The following is a 13074-nucleotide window of genomic DNA, read 5'->3' on the forward strand; positions in this document are numbered from 1 at the left end:
TCTGGGATTACTGGAGACTTTAATGCAAATACAGATATTTTTAAAAATCCAGGACCACAGTTACTCATTTCCTCTTAAGACAATATTTAATGAAACCATGGATACTGTTTGTTTCTTTAAAAATCCCTGTTTTTTGCATGACCTAAAATGATTTAGGTGATGATAATATTACTTATTAAGGTTACATGAAATTCTGCATAGTAAGTTTACAAGTTCTAGTCATTGCAAAATGAGCTAAACCCATTTATAAACTGATGAAATGAAGATACTTTTTATTTATATAGTTTGATTTTTTAAATTAAACTTATTGGAGTGATATCAGTTAATAAGATCATGTAAGATTCAAGTGTACCATTCTATGATCCATGACCTGTATATTGTATTGTGTGCCCACCACCCACAATCAAATCATCTTCCATCACCATATATTTGCCCTTGTTTACCCTTTAATACCCCCCCAACATTCTTCCCTCTGGTACTACCATACTGTTGTCTGTGTTAATGAGTTTCAGTTTTATATAGCACATATGAGTGAAATTATATGGTTCTTAGCTTTCCCTGACTGACTTACTTCCCTTAGCATAATATTCTCTAGGTCCCTTCATGTTGCAAATGGCGGTATTTCATCTTTTCTTATGACTGACTAGTATTCCATAGTATATATGTACCACATCTTCTTTATGCAGTCCTCTATCAAAGGACACTTTGGTTGTGTCTGTGTCTTGGCCACCATGAATAATGCTGCAGTGAACACAGGGGTCTCTATATCTTTGCAAATAAATGTTTTAGAGGTTTTCAAATAAATACCTGGCAGAGGGATTACTGGGTCATAAGGATTCCTTTTTCCCCACAACCTCTCCAACACTTGTTATTACCCGTCTTGTTGATAATAGCCATTCTAACAGTTGTGAGGTGGTATCTCATGGTAGTTTTGATTTGCATCTCCCTAAATGCTAGTGAGGTTGAACTTTTAATATAATCTGTTGGCCACTTGTATGTCTTTTTTGGAGAGGTGTCTGTTCAGGTCCTTTGCCCGTTTTTTAATTAGATTGTTTGTTTGCTGTAAAGTTGTATGAGTTCTTTATATATTTTGGATATTAAACCATTGTCAGAGCTGTTATTTGCAAATTTCTTCTCCCATTTGGTTGGTTGCATTTTTGTTGTTGGTTTATTTTGCTGTGCAGAAGCTTTTTAGTTTGATATAGTCCTATTCATTTATTTTTGCCTCTATTTCCCTTGCCTTGGGGGGGGGTCAAATTCATAAACTGTTCTCTTAAGACCAAGGTCCATAAGTTCAGTACCTTTGTTTTCTTCTATGTAATTTATTGTTTCAGACCTTATATTTAGGTCTTTGATCATTTTGCATTAATTTTTACACACAGGGACTAACTGCATAGTTTTATTCTTTTACATTTGGCTTTCCAATTTTCCCAGCACCATTTATTGAAGAGGCTTTCTTGTCTCCATTGTATGTTTTTGGCTCCTTTGTCAAAAATTATTTGCCCACATACATGTGGTTTTATATCTGGGCTCTCACTTTGGTTTCATTGGTCTGTTTGTCAGTTTCTCCATTAATATCATGCTGTTTTGATTATTGTAGCTGTGTAGTATAACTTGAAGTCAGATAGTGTGATACCTCTGGCTTTGTTCTTTTTTCTCAGGGTTGCTTTGACTATTCAGGATATTTTATGGTTTCATACAAATCTAATGATTTATTCTATTTTGTTGAAAAATGACATTTGGATTTTGATGGGGATCACATTAAATTTATATTACTTTGGGTAATATGATCATTTTAACCATGAAGTTACCATAGACACCACAGAGATACAAAAGATCATACTAAAAGACTACAAAATACTACATTAAATTCACATTACTGTCACTAAATTCAGTAATCTGGAAGAAATGGTAGGTTCCTAGAAATTTATAACCTTCCTATACTGAATCATGAAGAACTAGAAAATTTGAATAGACCAATTAACAGTGAAGAAGTTGAAACACCATAAAAAAAAAACAAACAAAATAAAAGTCCAGGACCAGATGGCTTCACTAGTGAATTCTACCAAACATTCAAAGAAAATCTGACACCTGTTCTTAATCTCTTCCAAAAAATGAAGAGGCAATGCTTCCTAACACATTTTATGAGACCAACATAACTCTGACACCAAAACCTGGCAAGGATAACACACAAAAAGGAAAACTGCAGACCAATATTTCTGAATAAAGGTGCAAAAATCCTAAGTAAAGTACTTAACAAATTGAACACATCAAAAACTAATAATAGGGACTTCCGCCAAGATGGAGGTATAGGTGGATGTGCCGTGCCTTCTCACACAACCAAGTTTAGGGACAACTAAATATTAGCATCAGAAAACACAACCAGAACACGGAAAATTGAACTTTTCGGAAGTCCGTTAACAACAAATTCTTCAGCCCGACCCGTAAGGGGCGAAACCGGCGTCTCGTGAGGGGTTGCACAGGAGGACTCAGTCGGAGGGACCCAGGCACAGAATCCAGACGCGCGAATCCAGACGCACGGGTTCCAAACCCAGGATTGGACCTAGTGAGCGACTGAGCAACCCACCGGGTGAGCCACTGCTGAGGAGACAGTGGGGAGGCGGTGCTGCGTGTTGACTGCGGTTGCCTATCTGCGGACGAGCGGACAGGCGAGGGAGTGGGCGGTTGGACCGGGCCGGCGGTCCCCGTGGCATGCGGCAGTAGAGGGCGCCGCCATTTCCCCGCTCTGACCACACCCCCACATACAGCATCACAACCCAGCGACCTGGGAGTCCAAGGCGCCGCTTCTCACATTTAAAGGGCCAGAACAGACCAAAAATGTCGCAGGAAGACCTCAAAGCCCCAGAGATAAATCTAAGCGACGAAGAAATAGCAAAACTCTCAGACGCACAGTTTAAAACACTGGTCATCAGGGTCCTAACAGATCTGGTTGATTATAGCCACAAATTAGAGAAACATATGAAGGCTAAACTAAGGGAAATGAATGGAATTCCACAGGAAACCCATAGGGATGAAAAGGAAACTGGGACTCAAATCAATGGAGTGGACCAGAAGAAAGCAAATAATGGCCAAACAGAAAAGAGTCAAGGAGCAAGAATTCAAAGAAATGAGGAGAGTCTTAGGAACCTCCAGGACATCTTTAAAGGCTCCAACATCCGAATTATAGGGGTACCAGAAGGGGGAAAGACACAACCACCAGTGGAAAAATTATTTGAACAAATAATAAAAGAAAATTTCCCCAATCTGGCAAAGGAAATAGACTTCCAAGAAATCCAAGAAACTCAGAGAGTACCAAAAAAGTTGGACTCAAGAAGAAACACACCAAGGCATATCATAATTACATTAGCCAAAATTCAAATGAAGGAGAGAATCCTAGAAGCAGCAAGAGCTAAGGGGACAATCACCTACAAAGGAGTCCCCATCAGGCTGTCAGCAGATTTCTCAAAAGAGACCTTACAGGCAAGAAGGGGCTGGAAAGAGGTATTCCAAGTCATGAAATCCAAAGACCTACAACCAAGATTGCTCTATCCAGCAAAACTTTCATTTAGAATGGAAGGACAGATAAAGTGCTTCTCAGATAAGATCAAATTCAAGGAGTTCATCATCACCAAGCCCTTATTATATGAAATGTTAAAGGGACTTATCTAAGAAAAAGAAGTTAAAGAAACATGAACAGTGAAAGGACAACAAGCTCACAGTTATTAACAACCACACCTAAAACGAAAGCAAACTAAAAGAACAGCTAGATCAGGAGTGGAAATATAGAAATGAAGATCTCAAGGAGGGTTAGCAACAGGGGAGTGGGAGGAGGAGATGGGGGGAGAAGGTACAGAAAATAAGTAGCATAGACAGTAGATAGAAAATAGATGGGGGGGGGCAAGAATAGCATGGGAAATATAGAACCTAAAGGACTTGAGACACATGGACATAAACTAAAGGGGGGTAATGGTGGGGATGGGGGGGCCGGGTGGAGGGGAATGAAGGGGGGAATAGAACAACTGTAACAGCATAATCAATTTTTTAAAAGTTATTAAAAAAAACTAATAATACATCACAATCAAGTGTGGTTCATTCTAGAGGCACAAGGATGGTTCAGCATATGCAAATCAGTCAGTGCAATATACCAAATTAACAAAACAAAGGATAAAATCATATGATTTTATCAATAGATGCAGAAAAAATTAATCATGATTATGATTAAAACAATAAAATGAGTATATGAGGAATGTATCTCAACATAATAAAGGCCATATATGACAAACCCTCAGCCAACATTATACTCAATGGTGAAAAACTGAAAGCTTGTCCTGTAAAATCAGGAACAAGACAAGGGTGTCCACTCTCACCACTCTTTTTTTTATTATTAATTTGGGCTTTTATTTATTTGTTTTCCTTTTCTTGCATTTTTTTTCATTTTTTAAATTTAATTATTTTTCAAGTACAGTTTTCTGTCTATTTCTCCCATCCCAGCTCACCCCTCCCCCATGCACCCTACCTCCCTCCCATTTCCACCCCCCTTAGTTATTGTCCCTGTGTCCTTTATACTTGTTCCTCTAAATCCCTCCCTTTTTCCCCTTAAATTCCCTCTACTCTCCCCTCTGGTCGCTGTCCCCCTGTTCTCTATTTCAGTGTTTTTGGTTATATTTTGCTTGCTTGTTTGTTTTATTGTTTAGGTTCCTGTTAAAGGTGAGATCATATGGTATTTGTTTTTCAACACTTGGCTTATTTCATTCAGCACAATGCTTTCCAGTTCCAAGGATGTCCACTCTCACCACTCTTATTCAACATAGTTCTGGAAGTGCTAGCCAGGACAATAAAGCAAGAGAAAGAAATAAAATGCACCCAAATTAGAAAGGAGGAAGTAAAACTGTTACTCTTTGCAGATGACATGATTCTGTATACGGAAAACCCTAAAAACTTCATGAAAAAAAACTATTTGAAACTATAAACAAATACAATAAAGCTGTAGTATGCAAAATCAATGCACAGAAATCCACTGCATTCCTGTGTACTAATAAATTTCAGAAAAAGAAATGAAAAAAACAATTATTTTTGCAATTACAATAAAAAGAATACAAAACCCAGGAACAAACTTAAAGGATGTGAAGTACCTATGTATTAAAAAACTTCAAAGCATTATTAAAAGATTGAAAAACAATGAAATAGATATGCTATGTTAATGGAATAGAATAATCAACAGATAATTTTTAATTTAAATATATTGGGATGACACTGGTTAATGACAAAATTAACCAATTGTTTCAGGTGTACAATTTTATACTACAACATCTGTATATTACATTCTGTTCTCATCACCCAGACTCCAGTCTCCTGTCACCATATATTTGACTCCCTTTACCCTTGTCATCCTCTCCCAAACCCCACCTTAAGGTTGGTAACCACTGTACTGTTGTCTGTTTCTATGAGTGTGTGTGTTTTGTTCATTTTGTTGCTTTCTGTTTTATATTTCACATAGGAGTGAAATCACATGGTTCTTGTCCTTTTCCATCTGACTTATTTCACTTAATATGATACTCTCAAGATCCACCCATGTTGTTAGAAATGGTAATATTTCAGCTATTTATGGCTGAGTAGTATCCCATTTGTGTGTGTGTGTGCATGTGTACACCAAATCTTTATCCTTTCATCTGTCTAAGTATACTTAGGTTGTTTCTATATCTTGGCTATTGTGAATAATGCTGTAATGAACATAGGGATACATACCATCTTTACGAATAAGTGTTTTCAAAATTTTCAGGTAGATCTCAGGCTGGTGTGGCTCAGTGAATTGAGTGCCAGCCTGTACACCAAAAGATCACTGGTTCGATTCCCAGTCAGGGCACACACATGCTGGGGTTGTGGGCCAGGTCCCTAGAAGGGGGTGTGCAACAGGCAACCACACATTGATGTTTCTCTCCCTCTCTTCCTCCCTTCCCCTCTCTCTAAAAATAAATAAACAAAATCGTTTAAAAGCTTTTTTTCAGGTAGATAACCTAAAAGAGGATTGCTGGATTATATAGTAGATTTATTCTTAATTTAAAAAAAATTTTTTTTATTGATTATGCTGTTACAGTTGTTCTATTCCCCCCTTCATTCCCCTCCACCCTACCCCCCGTCACTACCATTACCCCCCCTTTAGTTTATGACCATGTCTCAAGTCCTTTAGATTCTATATTTCCCATGCTATTCTTGCCCCCCCCATCTATTTTCTATCTACTGTCTATGCTACTAATTTTCTGTACCTTCTGCCCCCTTCTCCTCCTCCCACTCCCCTGTTGCTAACCCTCCTTGAGATCTTCATTTCTATGTTTCCACTCCTGATCTAGCTGTCCTTTTAGTTTGCTTTTGTTTTAGGTGTGGTTAATAACTGTGAGTTTGTTGTCCTTTTACTGTTCATGTTTCTTTAACTTCTTTTTCTTAGATAAATCCCTTTAACATTTCATATAATAAGGGCTTGGTGATGATGAACTCCTTGAATTTGATCTTATCTGAGAAGCACTTTATCTGTCCTTCCATTCTAAATGAAAGTTTTGCTGGATAGAGCAATCTTGGTTGTAGGTCTTTGGATTTCATGACTTGGAATACCTCTTTCCAGCCCCTTCTTGCCTGTAAGGTCTCTTTTGAGAAATCTGCTGACAGTCTGATGGGGACTCCTTTGTAGGTGACTGTCCCCTTAGCTCTTGCTGCTTCTAGGATTCTCTCCTTCATTTTAATTTTGGCTAATGTAATTATGATGTGCCTTGGTGTGTTCCTTCTTGGGTCCAATTTCTTTGGTACTCTCTGAGCTTCCTGGATTTCCTGGAAGTCTATTTCCTTTGCCAGATTGGGGAAGTTCTCCTTTATTATTTGTTCAAATAAGTTTTCCACTGGTGGCTGTGTCTTTCCCCCTTCTGGTACCCCTATAATTCGGATGTTGGAGCCTTTAAAGATGTCCTGGAGGTTCCTAAGACTCTCCTCATTTCTTTGAATTCTTGCTCCTTGACTCTTTTCTGTTTGGCCATTATTTGCTTTCTTCTGGTCCACTCCATTGATTTGAGTCCCAGTTTCCTTTTCATTGCTATTGGTGTCCTGTGCAATTCCATTCATTTCAATTAGTTTCGCCTTCATATATTTGTCTAATTTGTGGCTATAATCAACCAGTTCTGTGAGGATCCTGATCACTAGTGTTTTAAACTGTGTGTCTGAGAGTTTTACTATTTCTTCATCGCTTAGATTTATAGGCTCTGGGGCTTTGAGATCTTCTTGAGCCATTTTTGGTCTGTTGGTGCCCTTTAAGTGTGAGGAGCGGAGCCTTTGACTCCCAGGTAGCTGGGTTGTGATGCTGTATGTGGGGGCATGGTCAGAGCGGGGAAATGGTGGCACCCTCCGCTGTTTTGGGTTGCTCGGTGAGGAGTAGAGCCTTAGGTGGTTCACCAGGGCCGGGCCACTCAGAGTTGCTGGGTTATGACGCTGCATGTGGAGGTGGTGTCAGAGCAGGGAAATGGCGGCGCCCTCCCTGCCGCTTGCTGTGGGGACCCGCTGGTTTACGGTCCAGTCGCCCACTCCCTCGCTTGTCTATCCGCGCACAAATGCGCGACCGCAGTCAACCCGCGGCCCAGCTCCCTTGCTGTCCTCACTAGGTCCAACCCTGTGCCTGGATTCCGCACACCTGAGTCCATCCGACGGAGTTTTCCTGTGCAACCCCGCTCCACCAGCTGCTGGTTTCACCCCTTACTGGTCAGGCTGAAGAATTTGTTGTTAACAGACTTCCGAAAAGTTCAATTTTCTGTGTTCTGGCTGTGTTTTCTGTTGCTAATATTAAGTTGTCTCTAAACTTGGTCGTGTGAGAAGGCATGGTATATCCACCTATGCCTCCATCTTGGCGGAAGTTATTCTTAATTTTTTGAGGAACCAATATAATGCTTTTCATAGAAGCTGCACCAATTCAATTCATACACAAGCAGTGTATGAGAGTGGTTCCCTTTTCTCTACATCCTAACACTTGTTAATTCCTGCCTTATTGATAGTAGCAATTCTAACAACCATGAGGTGGCATTTCATTGTGATTTAGATTTCCATTTCCCCTGTAGCTAGTGAGATTGAGCATTTTTTCATATATTTGCTGGGCATCTATATGTCTTCTTGGGAAAAGTCCAGTCCTCTAACCCATTTTTAATTAGATTATTTATTTATTTATTTATTTATTTATTTTTGTTGCTGAGTTTTATATTTTGGATATCAGCCTTTTATGAAGGTATTGTTTGCAAATATAATCTCCCATTTTCTTGATTGCCTTTTTGCTTTATTGATTATTTCTTTTACTATGCATAAAGTTTTTAGTTTGACGTAGTCCCGTTCATTTATTTTTGCTTTTACTTTCCTTTCATTTGGGGTGAAATTCACAAAAACTTCTTTGAGACCAAGGTCTGTAAATTTAGTGCCTATGTTTTCTTCTATGTATTTTATTTTTACAAATGTTTATTGAATTTTTGGGGTGACATTGGTTAACAAAATTACTATATAGGTTTCAGTTATACAATTCTATGTTACATCATCTGTATATTCTATTGTGTGTTCACCACCCCTAGTCAAGTCTCCTTCCATCACTATGTAACTCCTGTTTATCCTCTGCTACTTCCCACCACCTATATGTCTATTTTTATGCCAGTACCATGTTGTTTTCATTACTATGGTCTTGCAGTATTGTTTGATATCAGGTAGTGTGATTCTTCCAACTTTGTTCTTTCTCAAGATTGCTGTGGTTATTGGACCTCTTTTTTGGTTCTATGTACATTTTTGGAATATTTGTTCTAGTTTCAGTAAATATGCCATCGATATTTTGATATGAATTGTGTTGAATCTATAGATTGTTTTGGGTAGTATGGACACTTTAATGATGTTAATTCTTCCTATCCATGAACATGGTATATATTTCTATTTATTTGTATCTTAAATTTCTTTCTTTGGTGTCTTATAATTTTCTAAGTAGAGGTCTTTTTTCCCCCTTGGTTAAATTTATTCCTAGGTATTTTACTTTATAATACACTTGTAAATAGGATTGTTTTCTTAATTGCTTTTTCTAATATTTCATTATTGGTATGTAGTAGACCGCTCTGCCTAGTTTTAGGAATTGTATCTCTACCCCTCGTGCCTAAGGGTGAGAGACAACCTTTGGAATGCCAGCCGCAGGAGACAAAGCCTGTCTCTAGTAGCAAATTCTGCCTCAGTTCCTCTCCCTGCCCCCAGAGCTTGGTTGGAAGTCAATGATGAGTAAGACCCCTCACAGCTGGGGGCAACCTAAGCCAGACTCAATCACCTGGGAGGCCTTTATGGAAGGACTCGACTCGGGGCCTGCAACAAAGAGCAATGGACTCTCACCCTCAGCTTTGTCAAAGCCCGAGTCCCCATGTTCTCTGGGAGAAGCACCTTCCAGCTCTAATCCCCTTAAGCCTGAGTACCTGTTGGGGAGAGGTGCAGCTCCTAGCCTTGCTAGAACATGTCCTGGGGAAAAATCTGGCACCAGAAAGACTTGCTGATAAACCTGTGAAATCTGCTCTGTTAAGAGTGCTTTCATTCATATGATAAGGGTCTGAGAGGAAATGAGTATGTCTCCCAAAGTCTCTGCAACTCTCTTCCTGACAGACACTCACTCAGACTGAAACCCTCAGACCTCTTTGAAATGTTATCTCCTGTTTGATCCTTGCCGCCCTGTATTCCTGTGTATTACAACCCAATAAAAGGCTATGGAAGAGGGTGCTCGGGGCCTTTTTCTCCTTGGAGAAACTGGCTGCTGCTGGCCTTTGTCTCCCCAGAGAAACTGGCCACAGCCCACTCCTCATCCCCAAACAGATCTCATCTTGTCTTGGTCATTATTCACTCACTTGTGTCCATGGCACTGGGGGGACTGGAAAGAGTAGTCGCCCCCACATTGGTATATAAAAATGCAACCAATTTCTGAATATTGTATATTTTGATATTTACTAAATCCATTTATCAGTTCTAGTAGGGTTTTTTTTTGTAGAATCTTTAGGTTTCTCTATTATACAGTATCATATCACCTACAAATAATGATAATTTTACATCTTCTTTTCCAATTTGGATGGTTTTATTTCTTCTGCTTTTCTCAGTACCGTAGCCAAGACTTCCAGTACTGTGTTGAATAAGGGTAGTGAAAGTGGACATCCACATCTTGTTCCTGATCTTATGGGAAACACTTTTATTTTTTTGCCTATTAAGTATGATGTTGGCTGTGGGTTTGTCATATATGGCAAGTGTACCTTTATTACATTGAGGTATGTTCCCTCTGTTCCGACTTTACTGAGAGTTTTTATCATAAATGGGTGCTAGATTTTATCAAAATGCTTTTCTGTATCTATTAATATGATTATGTGATTTTTATCCCTCATTTTGTTTATGTGGTATAGCACATTTTTTGATTTGCAGATATTGCACCAACTTTGCATCCCAAGAATAAATCCAAATTGATGATGGTGTATCATTTTTTGACATATTGCTGTATTTACTTTGTTAGTATTTTGTTGAGGATTTTAGCATCTACGTTTCCCATGGATATTGGCCTATGATTGTCTTTCTATATAGTGTCTTTATGTGATTTTGGAATTACTATAATGCTGGCCTCATAAAACGAGCTTGGGAGCCTTCCTTCTTCTTGAATTTTTTGAAATAATTTGAGAAAGTTAGGCATTAATTCTTTGAATGTTTTGTAAAGTTTTCCTGTCATGCCATTTAGTCCAGGAGTTTTGTTTGTTGGGAGTTGGTTTTTTTTTTATTTTTAAAAAGATTTTATTTATTTATTTTTAAAATAGAGAGGGAAAGGGAAGGAAAAAGAGACGGAAAAAAGCATCGATGTATGGTTGCTTCTTGCATACCTCCTACTGAGGACCTCGCCTGCAATCCAGTCATGGTCTTGGCTGTTTTGAGTTTTTTGATTACTGCTTCAGTTTCAGTAGTTGTAATATGTCTATTCAGATTGTCTATTCAGATTTTCTGAGTCTTCCTGACTCAGTTTTGGAAGATTGTATATTTGTACGAATTTATTTTGTCCACATTGTGCAATTTGTTGGCATATGATTGTTTGTGATATTTTCTTACAATCCTTTGTATTTATTTGGTGTCAGTTGTTACTTGTCCTCTTTCATTTCTGACTTTATTCGGGTCCTTTCTCTCTTTTTTTTTTTTCTTGATGAGTCTGGTTAAAGGTTATTCAATCTTTTTATCTTTTAAAAATTTTTATGTTGTTCAATTACAGTTATCCCCATTTTCCCCCATTACTTTCCTCTGCTCTGCCCACTCCACCTCCCATATTCAGTTCTCCCCTTGCCCCCATTGACCTGTCCATGAATCCTTTATACATATTCCTGGACTTAACTCAAAGAACCAACTCTTGGTTTCATTGATCATTTGTAAATTTTGTGGACTCTATTTTGTTTATTTCTAGTATGATCTTTATTACATCCTTTCTTTTACTCACTTTTGGCTTTGTTGTTTTTTTTCTAGTTCCTTTAGATTGTTTATTGAGACTTTTCTTTCTTGAGGTGAGTCTATAATGCTATGAATGTCCCTCTTAGGAGTGCTTTGCCTGTGTCCCATAGATTTGGGCTGTTCTGCATTAGTTCTCATTTGTCTCAAGGTATCTTTTCATTTCTTCCTTCATCTTATTTGTTAACCATTCATTGTTTAGTGGCATGTTATTTAACCTCCATGTCTTTTTGTGTTTTTCAGTTTTATCTTATTGTTTTCTAGTTTCATAACATTATGGTCAGAGAAGATACTTGATATGATTGTAATCTTAAAGTCACTAAGCCCTGTTTTGTACCCTAACACGTGGTCTATTCTAGAAAATGTTCCATGTGAACTTGAAAAGGATGTGTATTCTGCTGCTTTGGAGTGAATTACTGTGAAATTATGACAATTAAATCTATGTGATCTTTGGAGTGAATTACTCTGAAATGTAATCACAATTAAATCTATGTGATCTAGTGTGCCATTTAATGCTACTTTTTAAAAAGATTTTTATTTATTTATTTTAGAGAGGGGAAGGGAGGGAGAAAGAGAGGGAGAGATGCATCAATGTGTGGTTGCCTCTCATGTGCCCCTTGATGGGGACCTGGTCTACAACTTAGGTATGTGCCCTGAATGAGAATGGAACCAGGGACCCTTTGTTTGGCAGGCCATCACCCAATCCACTGAGCCACACCAGCCAGAGCGACTTTTCTTTTTTTTAAAAACCAAATCTTAATCAATATTTGATTGTAGGTATTTTCTTTTTCTTCTTCTTATTCAAGTACAGTTGTCTCCATTTCCCCCCCACCAGTTCCCCCCACCCCACCCATCCCCACCCACCACCCTCAATCCTACCCCCTTTGGTTTTGTTCATGTGTTGTTTATATATGTTCCTTGAGGACTCTTTACCTATTTTTCCCCATAATCCTCCTCCCCCCATAGTTACTGTCAGTTTCTTCTTTATTTCAATGATTCTGGTTATATTTTGCTTGCTTGTTTGTTTTCTTGATTATGCTCCACTTACAGGTGAGCTCATATGGTATTTGTTTTTCACTGCCTAGTTTATTTCACTTAGCATAATGTTCTCCAATTCTATCCATGCTGTTGTGAAGGCTAGGAGATCCTTCTGTCTTTCTGCTGTGTAATATTCTATTGTGTAAATGTACCATAGTTTTTTTATCCACTCATTTATTAATGGGCACTCAGGTTGCTTCCAGCATTTGACTATTGTAAAGTGTGCTGTTATGAACATTGGCATGCATAGGTTCTTTTGAATTGGTGTTTCATGATTTTTAGGCTATAATCCCAGGTCAAAAGAAAGTTCCAGTTTTAGTTTTCTGAGGAAATTTCATACTATTTTCCACAGTGGCTACACTAGTCTAGATTCCCACCTACAGTGCAACAGGGTTCCCTTTTCTCTACAACCTCACCAGCACTTGTTTGTTGGTTTGTTTATGATGGCCATTGTGACAGGTGTGAAGTGGTACCTCATTGTGGTTTTAATTTGCAGCTCTCTGATGGATAGTGATGCTGAGCATCCTTTCATATGTT

The sequence above is a fragment of the Artibeus jamaicensis genome, unplaced genomic scaffold, assembly GCF_021234435.1.
Source record: "Artibeus jamaicensis isolate MK-2021 breed Jamaican fruit bat unplaced genomic scaffold, CSHL_Jam_final scaffold_461, whole genome shotgun sequence".
Classification (NCBI taxonomy): Eukaryota; Metazoa; Chordata; class Mammalia; order Chiroptera; family Phyllostomidae; genus Artibeus; species Artibeus jamaicensis.